Source organism: Cherax quadricarinatus, chromosome 5 (genome assembly GCF_038502225.1).
Source record: "Cherax quadricarinatus isolate ZL_2023a chromosome 5, ASM3850222v1, whole genome shotgun sequence".
Lineage (NCBI taxonomy): Eukaryota > Metazoa > Arthropoda > Malacostraca > Decapoda > Parastacidae > Cherax > Cherax quadricarinatus.
The window spans coordinates 45,449,248-45,469,516 of NC_091296.1; positions in this window are offsets into that span (position 1 = coordinate 45,449,248).

The window sequence follows — 20,269 nt, forward strand, 5'->3', positions numbered from 1 at the left end:
CTATTCTGTGAATTATGCAGTGAAATGTTTAAAGTAAACTTAAACTTTGCAATTTTTTTTATTTAAAACATAGAACAAATACAATAATGTATAAGAGTATAAAATTAAAAACCATACTAGATATTACAAAACCTCTAATACACAATCCCGGTACAGAAAATAAACACCATAGATAATGGCCATATTACAACCATATACATAACCCACAACACATCCTACAAACCCTCCTTTTACAATAATCATTATTGCCAGTGCAAAAACACAGCTGACACTTTTCCCGCCCTTAACATATGTACAGTCCCCGTTCTAAATAACATACATTAATTATCCTAATTAATGGTCATACCCTGACCTCATCAAAACCTTAATGAATATTTACCAAGATTTGGTACTGCATGAACAACAAGACACAAAAACATAAATTTACAACTAAAACAGATATGAAACATTACATTCCTATACACATACACCGTAATAAGTAGAGGAATATACACCACCAATATATAAAATCAATTATTAATGTTAACAACCATGAAATATAAACTTTCAAAACAACATTGCATAACGTGAAGTTCACGCTCAAAATGCAAGATAATACACCACATGCTACATAGCGGTACACTACTAGGCTATGTAAATGTTTTAAAGATCCCAAGACTGGGACATGAATAAGTATTATCCAAATGGTTCATCATGATTTTATTAAGTATAACAACACCAAACTCCTTATAACATCTAACACGCCACATACAAACTTACCAAAACGAAACACACATTCCACAAGACTATACTTTCGCTGTGCCTTCTAGCACGTGCCTAACTAGTATTACATACAAATATACATACAAAAAATATTAATTTAGAGAACTAATCCTTATCCACACATGTTTACATAATAGGTAATTACTTCAAAACTGATGCAGGAACACGTTACAAAAATGGCAAAAAATAACTCAGCGCTTCAAGGAACCATAGTGAAAGGAATACCCTCTCAAGAAAAGTTAAAATTCCATTGCAAGACCAGTACAAGAGGAACATAATACGCTACCAAAGAAAATATACATGTTATATAATTTATAGGTTATACATTAATAAATGTTATATATTTAAACTGCTCTTTACACCTTCCCCATCAAGGAAACTAAGCAAAACTAATCTTTCACAACCTCTCATCTAGTCCCACACGAGTACCTCCAACCACCCATCACTGCACACCTAAGGAGGGGAGCCCGTTGAATACCCCTGAACCCCCCCGCCCCTTTTTACCAACCTACTCACCCCGGCAGTTAAAACCCCTTATAACGCCAATAAATTCCCTATTATTAGTCCTCTATAACCCTCAGAAAATAACTCATCCCACCTCTTCCCAAAAATCTCTCTATTGCGACACAAAGTTCGATAAAACGTCGCCGCCAAAGTCTCTCTCAGCACATCCCCACCCTCCTTTCCCCTCATACCCCACAAAACATATATGTAGTCCACGATTATGTATGCTAAACCCCTTACCATACCCTCATCCACACCACTCATATCAAGACTCAACGCTCGCAATACCGGCACACCTTGACCCCCCACCCTAGCCACTACCCTACTCATCCATACCCTGATGCACTCCAAACCTTCACAAAAATAGACAGCATGATACGCAGTCTCTTCCCCACTGCATCTGCCACACCCCCCACCCTCGATAACCCTCCTATCTCGGAGCATCGCTCCCGTTGGCAAAATCCCATGCAGGAAATGATACATAACCTCACGCGTCCTAGGTCGTATCCTTAATTTACTAAATCATCGCCATATTACATCCCATGCATACATGGGGTAGATCCCTTCAACCGGCGCCACTACATGTCCCTCTAACAATTTACACAAAGTTCCCACCTTTACTTTTCCCGATTCCCTGGCTAATATTAAGGCACGTAACACTGTTTCACATTCCTTCATTTCCGCCCCTCCATACCATTTCCTCAGGTGAGCATGTACCTTATCTAGCTCCCCCCCCCCCTCCATCCACCTGCACTCATCACTCCCCTCTTAATAAACACACATTTCACGCTCTTTCTCAAGTCCAACAAACCCAACCCTCCCCTATATACCGGCAAAGTCACTACCTCCCTTCGCAACCAGTTGCACCCTGAACCCCACAAAAATTTGAACACCATTCTAAGAATACTCGTGATCGCCGTTCCTGTTAACGGAATCACAGCCGAAACAAGCCAGACTTAACTATATAGTAACACATTGACGTCAAATGCACATTGCCTAAGAGTTAAATGGTGAGGTCGCAGCATTCCCAAACGTCGCTGCACCTGTTCCACCATCCTATTCGAATTGTTAACCCTGGCAGCACTCAGGTCAGCCTCATACATGACACCGCAGATTTTCAGACTCCCGGTCCGCCGCTGCAAAACATCACATCCCCATTCTAATCTCCCTGCCCACTCTCCCAGCCCCATTATCATTGATTTTTCCAGATTTACCTTCATCCCAGTAGCTCTCCCAAAATTGTGTACAACTTCCCCCAAAAGTCCTAACCGTGTCTCCTCACTCACCAAAATAGTTGTATCATCAACATAGCCCACCAAACCAGGCCAAGGCTTCTGCTCACCATCCCCCCCACCTGTCCTTAGACGATCCTCCACCATCCTATAAAAGGGATCCTGAACACATGCAAACAATAGTTGTGATAATGGACATCCCTGCCGAAGACCCCGCTCCATGTTGACTCCCTCCCCCACACACCCATTGATTTGCACCCTTACCTTCGCGTTTGAGTACAACGTATCCACCCACCCCACTATTTCTTCGCCAAACCCCTGTCGTAGGAAAATATCCCTCAAAGCCTTTCTTTCCTCCCTGTCATAAGCCCCTTGCCAATCCAACGCCACCAACGCCCCTCTTCCCCTTTCCATGTCCTCCTTTATGATCCCGTGGCCCTCGCCCATTGACCTACCAGGTAACCCAAACTGAGACTCAAACACGACCCTCCCCACAACACATTTAAGCCGATTCCCAAGAATTTTCGCGAACAATTTATAATCAGCACAAAGCAACGAAATGACTCGGTAATTCCGAAGGGTACTCTGCTGTTTACCCTTCGGGACCAACACCACCACCGCCGTTGCCTGCGATTCTCCCATCTTACCTCCTTTCATGGCATTCATTAACCCTACTAGGAAACCCCTAAGCAGACCCCAGTGCTGTACATAAAATTCGCTTGGTAAACCATCGATCCCGGGTGCCTTTCCCTTCCTCATGTCCATAAGGGCTCTCCATATTTCCTCCTCAATGACCCCACCAAGTGCCTCCCGATCACTCTCCAGTTTGCACGGCACAAACTCACATACCTGCCCAAGAACCTCGCCATCCACCCCACTACTTTTCCCGTATTCCTCAAACCATCTATCTGCATATGCACTCATCCTCGTGGTTTCCCGTAATACCTGACCCTCTCTAAAACCCCCCACCGAAGAAATGACTTGCAATCCCGGTATTGTAGTAGTTCGCTGTCGTACCTTCTGTCCTCGCAGCACACAAGCCGATGGCTTGTCGCCCCAGAGTACTTGGTCTAACCCCCCCTGCACCCGTACCACTGCAAAACGTTCTTCTTGCAAATCCCTTATCCTGTCCTTCAACATGTGTATATCCTCCACTGGGTACACCCCGGCCACCGCCCCCCCCCCATCGTAACAATCCCGTAATCTAGATTCTAAATAATTTGACAAACCATACCGCAATTGATTAATGCGTTTTCCCTCCCTCACATAAAACTGACGTATTCTTACCTTAGCCACACTATCCCACCATCCTACCACATCCTCCTCAGTCCTTCTGTCTGCACAGAGCTTTTCCCAAAATACTGCAAAACCTTCCACTCCTTCCCTATCCCCCAAAACCATCGTGTTCAGCTTCCAATAACTTCCCTGCCTACGAGCCAAAGCATCCCACCCCACCTCCACTAATACCGCCCTATGATCGGAAGACACCATCTCAATAGTTTTAAAAGACTCTACCAAAACCCTCTGAAATAAATATAACCTGTCCAAACGAGCCGCATATCCCAGTCTTATAAATGTATGTTCCACCTCCCACAGACCTCCCCCGAAAACATCACGTAACTGAAGATCTCTAAGCAGGTCCCCCAAGACTGAGGAAAAATATCCCTCTCCTCTGGGTTCCACGTCTGCCCTCTTAACTACACAATTCCAATCCCCCCCCCCCCCACAATCGCCACAGACGGTAATGTGCGTAGGTAGTACAGAAGCTCCTCCCGCACAAAATCCATCTTTACTTTCACGTCACTTTCTGCTGGGGCATACACACACAAACGCCACTCTCCCATCCACCATCCTTCCACACGTAATACTCTCCCCCCTCCCCCCCTCTTTCCTGTGCAATACAAACGGGCTCGCCTCCCTGATCAACACACCCACTCCTCCTTTTAAACGCTCAGACGGCAACACATAAACCTGATACCCACTAATTCACGACCAAGCTTAAAATTGTGCTCCTGCACAAAAGCTACGTCAACCTTGTACCTATTCAAAAACATCCTGAAGCACTCACGTTTAACACCATCACACAGACCATTAATATTTATTGTTACACACCTGAGGCCGGTTTAAGGTTTCCCTCCCCGCCTCATGTCAAGACTCTTCCCTTTCAGACCATTCCCCTGGGCTTTGCCTTTGCCACATACTCCACCCTCCTTCCCAACCATCCCCCCCTTCTGTTGTGGCCCTCTCGTATTATTATTATAATCAAAAAGAAGCGCTAAGCTGCCCTGTCGTAGAGTCACTCTGGGTACCATAACCCCATGTCTTTTTCCCTGGCCTTTGCGCCGGCGTCAGAACATCGTCCGAATCTGACGCTGCTGCCCTTTTCCTTGTAGCTCCCTCAGTTTCCCTATCTGAGTCCTGGGAGCCAGCACAATGGACTTCCACCTCTACCACCCTTAATCCGCCTCCATGTCCTTCCATGGCACTCGCACTGTCCATGACAGGTGCCACCTGATCCTCCCCTCCCCCCGCACATACCTTCTGCCCTGAACCCAGGTTCTTGCTCGCTGTGACTCTCCACCTCCGTAGACTGTACCATAGCCTGTATCACCATCTCCAACTCCTCCTCAATAGCTTTCACTGCTATGCCCACCTGCACTTCCTCACTTGACAACTGTACTGTTGATGGGCCAAGTGATTCATGGATCACCACCGCTCCTTCCGATTCCACAGGAGGATCCACCACCTCTTCACTCCATATGCGACCACGCCCTCCTCCTTGCCCCCGTTCTTCCTTAGGCATCGGTTTCTCATGCGCAGGTGCTCCGCCCCTTGCCGGCCCAGGAGCCATGTTCCGCTTGCCACAGTCTGCCGCCATATGGTCATATTCGCCACACAGTCGGCACGTACGCCTCTGCCCCGCATACGCTACCATTACCTGGGTTCTAAACTCCTCGAGATATACATACGAGGGTATAGGATGCCTTAGCGTCATCTTGAGATTGAAAGAACCTTCAGGAAATCCTGTGTAAGCTCCTTCTACCCATTTGCCAGGTTGGGCTAATTGTACAGTTCCATAACGTTCGAAAACATTTCGAATATCTACTTCATCAGCCTCAAAAGGCACGTTGCGGAGCTTGACCCACGAATAATGTCGTGATACATCCGTCAACTTGACCCTCACTGCCGGTGTTATGTTAATGCTGACATCTTGGCAACGATCCACCAACGCCTCGTATACTTGAGCAGTTAGCACTTTCACGAATATTCTATAAACACCGTTCAGTGCCACTCCATACAAATCCTCATCTCTGATGCCGTATGTCTCTCTTATAATTTTGGGCAATAACACATCGACTGACGTAGGCGTTAAAGCCCGCTAATGAGTTCAATGCCCACAGTATTGACTCTCCTGCGCACACCTGGCGCCATATTGTTGACTGAGTAGCTCGTCTGGGAAAACAGTAGAGGGGTGCAAAGCACGACCACACTCTACCTCATCCAAGCAGCGAATGATGAAACTTAGCAAATATGAAGATTCCGGTGATGATATGCACGTCTAAAGCCCAGAGATATTGCAGTATGTGAATATTTAAGACTATGGATATACTATGGCAGAGTGAAAAGAACATTCATTACTTCACACATTGCAATTAATGCAATTAATGCAACTACAGAAGACTACTTAAATAACAGAAGTGCGATAACTCAACAAAGAACTGTTTTTCGAGATTTAACATCTGAATATACTACTATAAATATTTGTTTACAATACCTTACAACTAGTAGAAGAATATCATCAAGGAATCACTGTTGAAAATAGGACTAAGGCAAGTTCACAGATTTAAGCGATAACTTCCCCATTATCAATTTGAAATTACCATCTTCAGTAAATTAATCTTCTCAACTGAATTTAACACAAATAGTTATACAATGTTTTATATTAAAACTTAATCCTGCCCATCACAGCTCATATAGAAATAGTCAGCACCTGACTGAGTGAACGACTGTCTCGGAACTGCGTGAAAATTATTAGTAAGAACAAGCTCATTTCGGAATATTAATACACGTTGATGTGGACTGCCATGTGTAGTATCAGTCGACTAGTCAGAGAAAGAATGCATAATGACAGTGGGCAATGCTGAGTTTTACACAGAAGCCTCATTAGCATCGTCGCAAAACGAAATCCATTTGATCTTTATGGAGGAGAGGAATACTACAACATACAGTGTTCTCTTATCTACACCATAATGACTGAATGTAACCGAGTGTAACACCTACTGATGTGTTAATGTAAGAGCAATAACTTCACCTCAAGTGTAGCTACTTGAATCATTGTTACTCTTAGGATGTCTAATAAGTTTTATTTCTTTGGTCGACTATCTGCTAGACTATTACTGACTGGATAATGAACTATTATAGTGCACTTATTGAACTAATATTGGCTGTACCTCTTTTCCAGTTCTACAACAAGAGTTAAGTGAACTTGGAATCGCTACAATCTGCGATAATTTGAGAATACACTTAATTGACTTTATTATTATTATTATTATTATTATTATTATTATTATTATTATATTGAGCCATAGGGGTCATATAGTGCCTGGGAGGCATTCAAAATCGATCCAAGAAAGTGGAGGGCAAGTCCAATTCCTTGGACTATGAGCCCCCTCACTGGTATCAAAGAACCTCCCTTGAGGGGAGATGGGTTCATAGAACTGATGTATTTTGTTGAATACAAGGCACATCTTGTTATTAGGCTGCACCGGTCTCGGTTTATAGTTTTTTTTAAATAAATTGTGGTGCTAATTCCGTTTAATAAGTAACCAAAGCTTCTTCTCATCAGTTTCAGAATATTAATTTTCAAGAGGTCGATAACAAAATCACGTGCGATTCGTTTACTCTGGGATAATGCAAATCTGAAGTTTTATTGATGTTGTTTACTTAATATGTAATCGTTAGATTCAAAGGAATTAATGAAGATTAACTTTTTTGACAGTCTTCAAAATTTTATCGTTGATAGGATTCATTAAATGACAGCTTGATCCTCATCTTGACCTGTGTCAATTTTATTAAATAAAATTTAAAATTAAAGGAATTGGTTCGTACATCATAACTAGAGAATAACTCTTCTTCTCGGCTTCAAACGGTACATGTGCATCCTAATAAGTGTTTTTGTTTACAATTTGGGCGGTGTAGGATTCATCTTGCCAATTTTATAGAAATTATTTTAAACTGAACTTCACATATACAAAAAAAAATATTGCGTTTTCTAAATTTCAGTCCGAACCTTTTAATATGGTATTTTCTTGTGATATTATGAAAGCCAGTCATACTGTTAGGTACAGTGTCTTTCTCATTCACAGATTTCCCGAAGGCTATCTTTTATGACTCTAGACTGTCTTACCTGATCATCTTCAAACTTTCACTTATTATTCAGTAAATACGGGAAAGTTCCTGGAACAATTGGCATGTACAGATGCTCTTTGGTATACAGATCATTACCGACTTTGGTTTCACCAAACCTGCAAAGGCCTCTTCTGGCTTTATCTTATCAACACTGCTTAATTCTACTTAAAAGACAGTTGTCATTGGTAGGGAAGAATATAGTTGCTATTTTGTTATTTATAATTCAGTAAGTGGAGTTTGTGTCTCCTGACATTTATTAAAATTTGATGGCTAAGGCATCTCATGAAATGTTTTTTGGGTATAAACTGTCTAGTTGCGAACATAGATGTATTGTCGTTTTATTGCAACATCTAGTCCACACACACACACACACACACACACACACACATACACACACACATACACGGTGTTCATATAGTTAGCAAAATTATGGGTAGCTGGCACATTGCTAGTCAAGAACACTTAGCTGGAAGAAACAGGAGCGCAGAAAGCTGAGAGCAACACTGAGCCGCCTATAGTGAAAGTTGGCGACATAGTGGTTGTGGGGCATTGTGGCATCGAGGCAACGTTGTCACTACCCTATCGTGAAAAAAATATAGGACAATATCACATTTCGTCACTGTAACTTGTTCAGTTCCATACTACGCAAGTGTTTTGCAGTAAATTTTCAGCGAATCAGAACACTGAAGGGTAGACTAACGCAGCAGATACATTCTCTGCCCGAAACTAGAAGGATGAGTTGCTTCGACTTTAAAGTAATGGTGTAGGGCAGGAAAAGATGGTAAAGCTACTAGAGCTTTCTCCTAAAAGACGATTCACTCTACAAAGGCTCACAGCGCTGTCAACATCTTCGAAAGGAGAAAATTAACTCATAAAGAAATCTCTGGATTAAAACTGTACCAGAAAGTGGCGAATACGAGAGCCAAAGAGTCCAGGAGAACTGCCTAGTTCATACTGCCGAAAAAGGCTGCCTAAAGGTATTTGAATGTTCCACATAAGTGCAAATGGAATAATCGCTTCTTTAACATCACTGTCTGCAAGACTGAAATAATTAAACAGGGGAAGCCAGTAAATGAGGAGCCCATTACAGATATCTCAAGGAGAGTGACCTGTTAGAGATACCCAATTAGCGAAAACATTAAAAAAAAAAATACAGATTTCCAGTTTCCGAGTCCCTGCTTGATGGACAGGTGTGTTAGAAATTATAAATGGAACCTTAGTTCATTTTTAAACTCAAATGGATGCCTTCGTTCCCTCATATATCATTTATAATCAAATTCTCTTCTTAGGAGAGTCTTTTCTTGGCATTTTTTTCGAAGATTTAATATTAAGATTTCCACTATTTGAGGAATACAGTGAGAAGACGAAGGAAGGAAAGAAAGAGAGAGGCATGTTGGAGAGGTAAGGGGAAGACATGAAGAAGGGAAATATAAGAGAAAGAGAGAGGAAAGGATACGAGGTTGAAAGGAGAGGAAAATGATATAATACAATAAATGGAAGGAGTGAGACACGTGTACACTACACCACCCTACACTACATCACCCTACACTACACCACCCTACACTACACCCTACACTACACCACCTTACACTACACCACCCTACACTACACCACCCTACACTACACCACCTTACACTACACCACCCTACACTACACCACCCTACACTACACCCTACACTACATCACCCTACACTACACCACCCTACACTACATCACCCTACACTACATCACCCTACACTACACCGCCCTACACTACACCTTACACTACACCACCTTACACTACACCACCCTACACTACATCACCCTACACTACATCACCCTACTCTACATCACCCTACACTACATCACCCTACACTACATCACCCTACACTACACCACCCTACACTACACCACCCTACACTACACCACCCTACACTAAACCACCCTACACTACACCACCCTACACCACCCTACACTACACCACCCTACACTACACCACCCTACACTACATCACCCTACACTACATCACCCTACTCTACATCACCCTACACTACATCAACCTACACTACATCAACCTACACTACATCAACCTACACTACATCACCCTACACTACACCACCCTACACTACACCACCCTACACTACACCCTACACCACCCTACACTACACCACCCTACACTACACCGCCCTACACTACACCGCCCTACACTACACCGCCCTACACTACACCGCCCTACACTACACCACCCTATACTACACCACCCTATACTACACCACCCTATACTACACCACCCTACGCTACACTATCCTACGCTACACCACTCTACACTACACCACCCTAAACTGCACCACCCTTCACTACACCACTCTACACCACCCTACACTACACCACTCTACGCTACACCACTCTACGCTACACCACTCTACGCTACACCACTCTACGCTACACCACTCTACGTTACACCACTCTACGCTACACCACTCTACGCTACACCACTCTACGCTACACCACTCTACGCTACACCACCCAACGCTACACCACCCAACGCTACACCACCCTTCACTACACCATGCTACACTACACAATGCTACACTACACCACACTACACAACTCAACACTACACCACCCTACAGTACACCACTCTACACCATCCTACACTACACCACTCTACACTACACCACCCTACACTACACCACCCTACACTACACCCTACACCACCCTACACTACACCACCCTACACTACAACACCCTACACTGCAACACCCTACACTACACCACCCGACACTACACCACCCAACAATACACCACCCAACAATACACCACCCAACAATACACCACCCTACACTACACCACCCTACACTACACCACCCTAAACTACACCCTACACTACACCACCCTACACTACACCACCCTACACTACACCACCCTACACTACACCACCCTACACTGCAACACCCTACACTGCAACACCCTACACTACACCACCCAACACTACACCACCAGACACTACACCACCCGACACTACACCACCCAACACTACAGCACCCTACACTACACAACCGTTCACTACATCACTCTGCACTACACCACTACACTACACCAACCTACACTACACCACCCTACACTACACCACCCTACACTACACCATCCTACACTACACCATCCTACACTATACCATCTTACACTTCACCACTCTACACCACCTACACTACACCACTACACTATACCCTACACTACACCACCCTACACTACACCCTACACTACACCTAGAACTACACCACCCTACACTACACTACACCACCCTACACTACATCCTACACTACACCATTCTACACTACACCACCCTACATCACCCTACACTACACCACCCTACGCTACACCACCCTACGCTACACCACCCTACGCTACACCACCCTACACTTCACCACCCTACACTTCACCACCCTACACTTCACCCTACACTACACCACCCTACACTTCACCGCCATACACTACACCGCCATACACTACACCACCCTACACTACATCACCCTTCACTACTCCTCTTTACAATACACTATCCTACGCTACACCAATCTACACTACACCACCCTACACTGTACCACCCTTCACTACACCACCCTACACTACACCACTCTACACTTCACCACCCTACACCACCCTGCAGTACACCACTCTACATTACACCATGCTACACTACACCACCCTACACTACACCACCTTACACTACAACACTTTACACTACACCACCCTACACTACACCACCCTACACTACACCACCCTACACTACACCACCCTACACTACACCACCCTACACTACACCACTCTACAATACACCACCCTACACCACCCAACACTACACCACCCTACACTACACAACCGTTCACTACATCACTCTGCACTACACCACTACACTACACCACCCTACACCCTACACTACACCACCCTACACTACACCATCCTACACTACACCATCCAACACTATACCATCCTACACTTCACTCTACACCACCTACACTACACCACTACACTATACCCTACACTACACCACCCTACACTACACCACTCTACACTACACCTCCCTACACTACACCACCCTACACTACCCTACACTACACCACCCTACACTACACTACACCCAGAACTACACCACCCTACACTACATCCTACACTACACCATTCTACACTACACCACCCTACATCACCCTAAACTACATCATCCTAAACTACACCACCCTACACTACACCACCCTACACTACACCTTCCTACACTACTCCACCCTACACTACATCTCCCTACACTACACCTCCCTACACTACACCACTCTACACTACACCACCCTACACTACACCACCCTACACTACACCGCCATACACTACACCACCCTACACTACATCACCCTTCAGTACTCCTCTTTACAATACACTATCCTACGCTACACCACCCTACACTACACCACTCTACACTTCACCACCCTACACCACCCTACACTACACAACTCTACACCATCCTACAGTACACCACTCTACACTACACCACCCTTGATTACACCACTCTACACTACACCACCCTACACTATACCATCCTACACTACACCAACCGACACTACACCTACACTACACCACTCTACACTACACCTCCCTACACCACCCTACACTACATCCTACACTACAACACCCTACACTACACCACTCTACACTACACCACTCTACACTACACCACTCTACACTACACCACTCTACACTACACCACCCTACACTACACCACCCTACACTACACCACCCTACACTACACCACTCTACACTACACCACTCTACACTACACCACTCTACACTACACCACTCTACACTACACCACTCTACACTACACCACCCTACACCACTCTACACTACACCACTCTACACTACACCATCCTACACTACACCACCCTACACTACACCACTCTACACTACAACACTCTACACTACACCACTCTACACTACACCACTCTACACTACACCACTCTACACTACACCACTCTACACTACACCACTCTACACTACACCACTCTACACTACACCACTCTACACTACACCACTCTACACTACACCACTCTACACTACACCACTCTACACTACACCACCCTTCACTACACCACCCTTCACTACACCACTCTACATTACACCACTCTACACTACACCACTCTACACTACACCACACCACCCTTCACTACACCATCCTACACTACACCATCCTACACTATACCATCTTACACTTCACCACTCTACACCACCTACACTACACCACTACACTATACCCTACACTACACCACCCTACACTACACCCTACACTACACCTAGAACTACACCACCCTACACTACACTACACCACCCTACACTACATCCTACACTACACCATTCTACACTACACCACCCTACATCACCCTACACTACACCACCCTACGCTACACCACCCTACGCTACACCACCCTACGCTACACCACCCTACGCTACACCACCCTACACTTCACCACCCTACACTTCACCACCCTACACTTCACCCTACACTACACCACCCTACACTTCACCGCCATACACTACACCGCCATACACTACACCACCCTACACTACATCACCCTTCACTACTCCTCTTTACAATACACTATCCTACGCTACACCAATCTACACTACACCACCCTACACTGTACCACCCTTCACTACACCACCCTACACTACACCACTCTACACTTCACCACCCTACACCACCCTGCAGTACACCACTCTACATTACACCATGCTACACTACACCACCCTACACTACACCACCTTACACTACAACACTTTACACTACACCACCCTACACTACACCACCCTACACTACACCACCCTACACTACACCACCCTACACTACACCACCCTACACTACACCACCCTACACTACACCACCCTACACTACACCACTCTACAATACACCACCCTACACCACCCAACACTACACCACCCTACACTACACAACCGTTCACTACATCACTCTGCACTACACCACTACACTACACCACCCTACACCCTACACTACACCACCCTACACTACACCATCCTACACTACACCATCCAACACTATACCATCCTACACTTCACTCTACACCACCTACACTACACCACTACACTATACCCTACACTACACCACCCTACACTACACCACTCTACACTACACCTCCCTACACTACACCACCCTACACTACCCTACACTACACCACCCTACACTACACTACACCCAGAACTACACCACCCTACACTACATCCTACACTACACCATTCTACACTACACCACCCTACATCACCCTAAACTACATCATCCTAAACTACACCACCCTACACTACACCACCCTACACTACACCTTCCTACACTACTCCACCCTACACTACATCTCCCTACACTACACCTCCCTACACTACACCACTCTACACTACACCACCCTACACTACACCACCCTACACTACACCGCCATACACTACACCACCCTACACTACATCACCCTTCAGTACTCCTCTTTACAATACACTATCCTACGCTACACCACCCTACACTACACCACTCTACACTTCACCACCCTACACCACCCTACACTACACAACTCTACACTACACCATCCTACAGTACACCACTCTACACTACACCACCCTTGATTACACCACTCTACACTACACCACCCTACACTATACCATCCTACACTACACCAACCGACACTACACCTACACTACACCACTCTACACTACACCTCCCTACACCACCCTACACTACATCCTACACTACAACACCCTACACTACACCACTCTACACTACACCACTCTACACTACACCACTCTACACTACACCACTCTACACTACACCACCCTACACTACACCACCCTACACTACACCACCCTACACTACACCACTCTACACTACACCACTCTACACTACACCACTCTACACTACACCACTCTACACTACACCACTCTACACTACACCACCCTACACCACTCTACACTACACCACTCTACACTACACCATCCTACACTACACCACCCTACACTACAACACTCTACACTACACCACTCTACACTACACCACTCTACACTACACCACTCTACACTACACCACTCTACACTACACCACTCTACACTACACCACTCTACACTACACCACTCTACACTACACCACTCTACACTACACCACTCTACACTACACCACTCTACACTACACCACCCTTCACTACACCACCCTTCACTACACCACTCTACATTACACCACTCTACACTACACCACTCTACACTACACCACACCACCCTTCACTACACCATCCTACACTACACCACTCTACACTACATCACCCTACACTACTCCACCCTACACTACACCACCCTACACTACACCACCTTACACTACACCACCCTAAACTACCCCACCCTACACTACTTCACCCTACACTACACCACCCACCACTACACCACCCACCACTACACCACCCTACACTACACCACTTTACACCACCCTACACTACACCACTCTACACTACACCACCCACCACTACACCACCCTACACTACACCAACGTACACTACACCACCCTACACTACACCATCCTACACCACCCTACATTACACCACCCTACACTGCACCCCCTACACTACACCACTCTACACTACACCACTCTACACTACACCACCCAGAACTACACCTCCCTACACTACACCACCCTGCACTACACCACCCTTCACTGCACCACTCTACACTACACCACCCTACACTATAACACCCTACACTACACCACCCTACACTACACCACCCTACACTACACCACCCTACACTACACCACTCTACACCACTCTACAGTACACCCTACACTACACCCTACACAACACCACCCTACAGTACACAACCCTACACTACACCACTCTGCACTTCACTCTCCACCACCCTACACTACACCATCCTACACTACACCACCCTACACCACCCTACACTACACCACCCTACACTACACCACCCTACACTACACCACCCTACACTACACCACTCTACACTACACCTCCCTACACTACACCTCCCTACACTACACCTCCCTACACTACACCACTCTACACTACACCACCCTACACTACACCTCCCTACACTACACCTCCCTACACTACACCTCCCTACACTACACCTCCCTACACTACACCACTCTACACTCCACCACTCTACACTACATCACCCTACACTACATCACCCTACACTACACTACCCTACACTACACCAACCTACACTACACCACCCTACACTACTCCACCCTACACTACACCACCCACCACTTCACCACCCTACACTACACCACTTTACACTACACCACCCTACATTACACCACTCTACACCACCCACCACTACACCACCCTACACTACACCAACGTACACTACACCACCCTACATTACCCCACCCTACACTACACCCCCTACACTACACTCTACACTACACCACTCTACACTACACCACCCAGGACTATACCACCCTTCACTACACCACCCTTCACTACACCACCCTGCACTACACCGCCCTTCACTGCACCACTCTACACTACACCACCCTACACTATAACACCCTACACTGCACCCTACACTACACCACCCTACACTACACCCTACACAACACCACCCTACAGTACACAACCCTACACTACACCACTCTGCACTTCACTCTCCACCACCCTACACTACACCACCCTACACTACACCACCCTACACTACACCACCCTACACTACACCACTCTACACCACCCTACACTACACCACCCTACAATACACCACCCTACACTACACCACCCTACACCACCCTACACTACACCCTACACTACACCACCCTACACTACACCACCCTACACTACACCACTCTACACTACACCACTCTACACTACACTACACCACTACACTACACTACACCACTCTACACTACACCACTCTACACCACCCTACACTACACCACCCTACACTACACTACCCTACACTGCACCACCCTACACTACACCATACACTACACCACTATGCTGCACCCTACACTACACCACCCTACACTACACCCTACACTACACCACTATGCTGCACCCTACACTACACCACCCTACACTACACCCTACACTACACCCTACACTACACCACTATGCTGCACCCTACACTACACCACCCTACACTACACTACACTCTACACTACACCACCCTACACTGCACCACCCTTCACTAAACCACTTCACTACACCACCCTACACTACACCACCCTATACTACACCACCCACCACTACACCCAACACTACACCCTACACTACACCACCCTACACTACACCACCCTACACTACACCATCCTATACTTTGTAGACAGCCTGTACTGTCTGCACAGACAGCCCATGCTGTCTGCCAGCTTAGTTCATGTTTCGCGGCACTAAGATGCTGCCCTCTGTAGCCAGGCCTCTCGGTGGGCACGCCAGCCTGCCGGCCCTTGCCACGCGCTCACTCTCACAGCGGCCTAGCAGGAAGACACAAGTACTCCCAGCTCTCTCTCGTGGGATGGCCCTGCCCGGGCCATTGGCACAAACACACAAGCCTGTGTACCCACCACGACTTAACAATAAACAAAGAAGCTTCCGATGACGTCAGTCATTAACCACCCGCTTACATACTACCAAATTCGTTATAAATGGTGGAAAGCGGTGGTCACAGCAGTTGTTTGCCCGGGGAGAGGAAGGAAGAGGTATGAAGTCATCTTCACTTCATCATCCCATACAAGAAGCATTCGTCTCTCAACGAGTTATCCTGATGTGTCTGCACTTTTGAGCATCCAGACACGGGTACAAGCAGGATCCAGCCGAATTTTGCCGAAATTCTCCGAGAATTGTAAGTGACCCCACGCTACAGCGTCCCACGCTACAGCGTCCCACGCTACAGCGTCCCACGCTACAGCGTCCCACGCTACAGTGTCCCACGCTGTTTCTCAAGTCACGTGTTCAGCGTCACTTGTATGTTGCTGCTGTTGTTCAGCTCAGCACAGCTGTTTCAGCAAGCCAGAGGTGAGTTTCGTGGTGATTTCTGCGTCCAGTGTGAGCTTCTCCATGTGTTTGTGGGTGGGGGAGGAGGAGAGGAAGTGGCCGTTCCTCACCTTGCCCATGCTCGCCCTACTCACGCTCACCCGTCTACCACCACTCACCACTGCCCACTCCCTCTGCTGTGTTTTCTGCTGTTTTTCGTATGAATTCGTCGCCAGAGTTGTGTATCCGAGTGCCTGAGGCCACTCGAAGCTACGTGGATCAGCATGCCACGTGGATCAGCATGCCACGTGGATCACGACGCCACGTGGGTGTGGGCGATGTCACGTGGTTCTACAGGCCACGTGAGTTACCAGATGTCCCAGGCCACATGCTGTGGTCTGCTGCCTGCATCACATTGACGTCACCACGATGCTGCCCGACTTCATGATGTCACAGTGTCTGCTGACGTCACCTCGAGATGTCTGCTGACGTCACCTCGAGATGTCTGCTGACGTCAGTGCTGACGTCACATCACGATGTCTGCCTGACGTCACCTCGAGATGTCTGCTGACGTCACCTCGTGACATCACATGATGTCACCATCGAGTGTTCAGTAATTAAAATATTGTCGAGAGGACTAAGAGAAGATATATGTCGTGTGTTAATTCCTCTCAGTCAGTGTTCTCACATGTTAGTGTACTGCTTGTACCGCGGTGTGTTTAAAGTTTCCGTGTGTCCAGTGAGGTCTGAGCCAGACCTGAGTAGCACCACTGTGTTAAGTCACCCGTGTGACCAGTGTATTTGACAGCTATCAGACAGCCCTGAGTGACCTAGCCCCTTGTACAGAAAGCTTTTATGCTCGTCGCTCGTGATGTTCTGCAGAATCGTACCTGCTACGATTCCCATCGAGATTTGTTTCACTTCACCTCCAGACCTTCAGAGTGCAGTTATATGTAGAGAAACAAGTCTGGGGACACTTAGACTAACAGCTGCTGGAACTCCAACTGCCCAGAGAATGATACTCGCCAAGCCGCAGTTAGCCCTGTCGGCAGGCTCTGTGTCAGCCTCGTGTCACAAGCTTCAGTGAGCAGCCTGCACAAAGATGTCACTTTGACTGCTAGCTCTCTCACTGCAGTCTGGTGTATGATGTTACGACTCCCAGATGTTTCGCCCAGTCGTCTCTGCCACGACTCGCTCCACAACTCGCTCCACGCTCGCCGGCGGTGACAGCCCATCGACAGTACCAGTCGAGAAGTGTCCTCCTGAGTCGCTTACCAGAAGTCCTGCCCTGTTGCCGAGTTTTATCGATGCCTCACTCGAGGGCACCAGCATGTCGTGCCCCAGGTTGAGTGAAACCTGCAGCGACTCCTACGATGACTGCTTCACCGTTCCAGAGGAGACCGTACCCTGTTAAATCACAGCTCAGCCGCAGCGATGTCTCCCGTGTTGCAGTATCTGTCCAGATGCAGGAAGGCGTGCAGTGATGCACTTTGATGCTCACTGCCTTTGACCTCAATGTTTAGCACACCCCACATGTTTTTTTCTTCCCTCCCTGTAGGAAGTTTTTTTTCCATGTCCATATGTATATATATGTTTTTATTTTGTGTTCTGTGCCCTGTTCCTACGAGAGAGAGACCGAGTTTCTTTTACCATCAGTATTGTCGCGTCGGGACGACGCGCGGTAGGTGGCCGAGCGAATGTAGACAGCCTGTACTGTCTGCACAGACAGCCCATGCTGTCTGCCAGCTTAGTTCATATTTCGCGGCACTAAGATGCTGCCCTCTGTAGCCAGGCCTCTCGGTGGGCACGCCAGCCTGCCAGCCCTTGCCACGCTCTCACCCTCACAGCGGCCTAGCAGGAAGACACAAGTACTCCCAGCTCTCTCTCGTGGGATGGCCCTGCCCGGGCCATGGGCACAAACACACAAGCCTGTGTACCCACCACGACACTTAACAATAAACTAAGAAGCCTCCGAAGACGTATCATTTACTCCCCGCTCCAGAACACCAAATAATCCTTTTTATAATACTTCACCACCCACCACTACACCACCCTACACCACACCACCCACCACTACACCACCCTACACTACACCACCTTACACTACACCACCCTACAGTACACTCTACACTACACCACTCTACACTACACCACTCTACACTACACCACTCTACACTACACCACTCTACACTACACCACTCTACACTACACCATCTTACACTACACCACCCTACACTACACCACCCTACACTACACTACCCTACACTACACCACCCTACACTACCCTACACCACACCACCCAGAACTACACCACCCTACACTACACCACACTACACCTCTCTACACTGCACCACCCTACACTACACCACC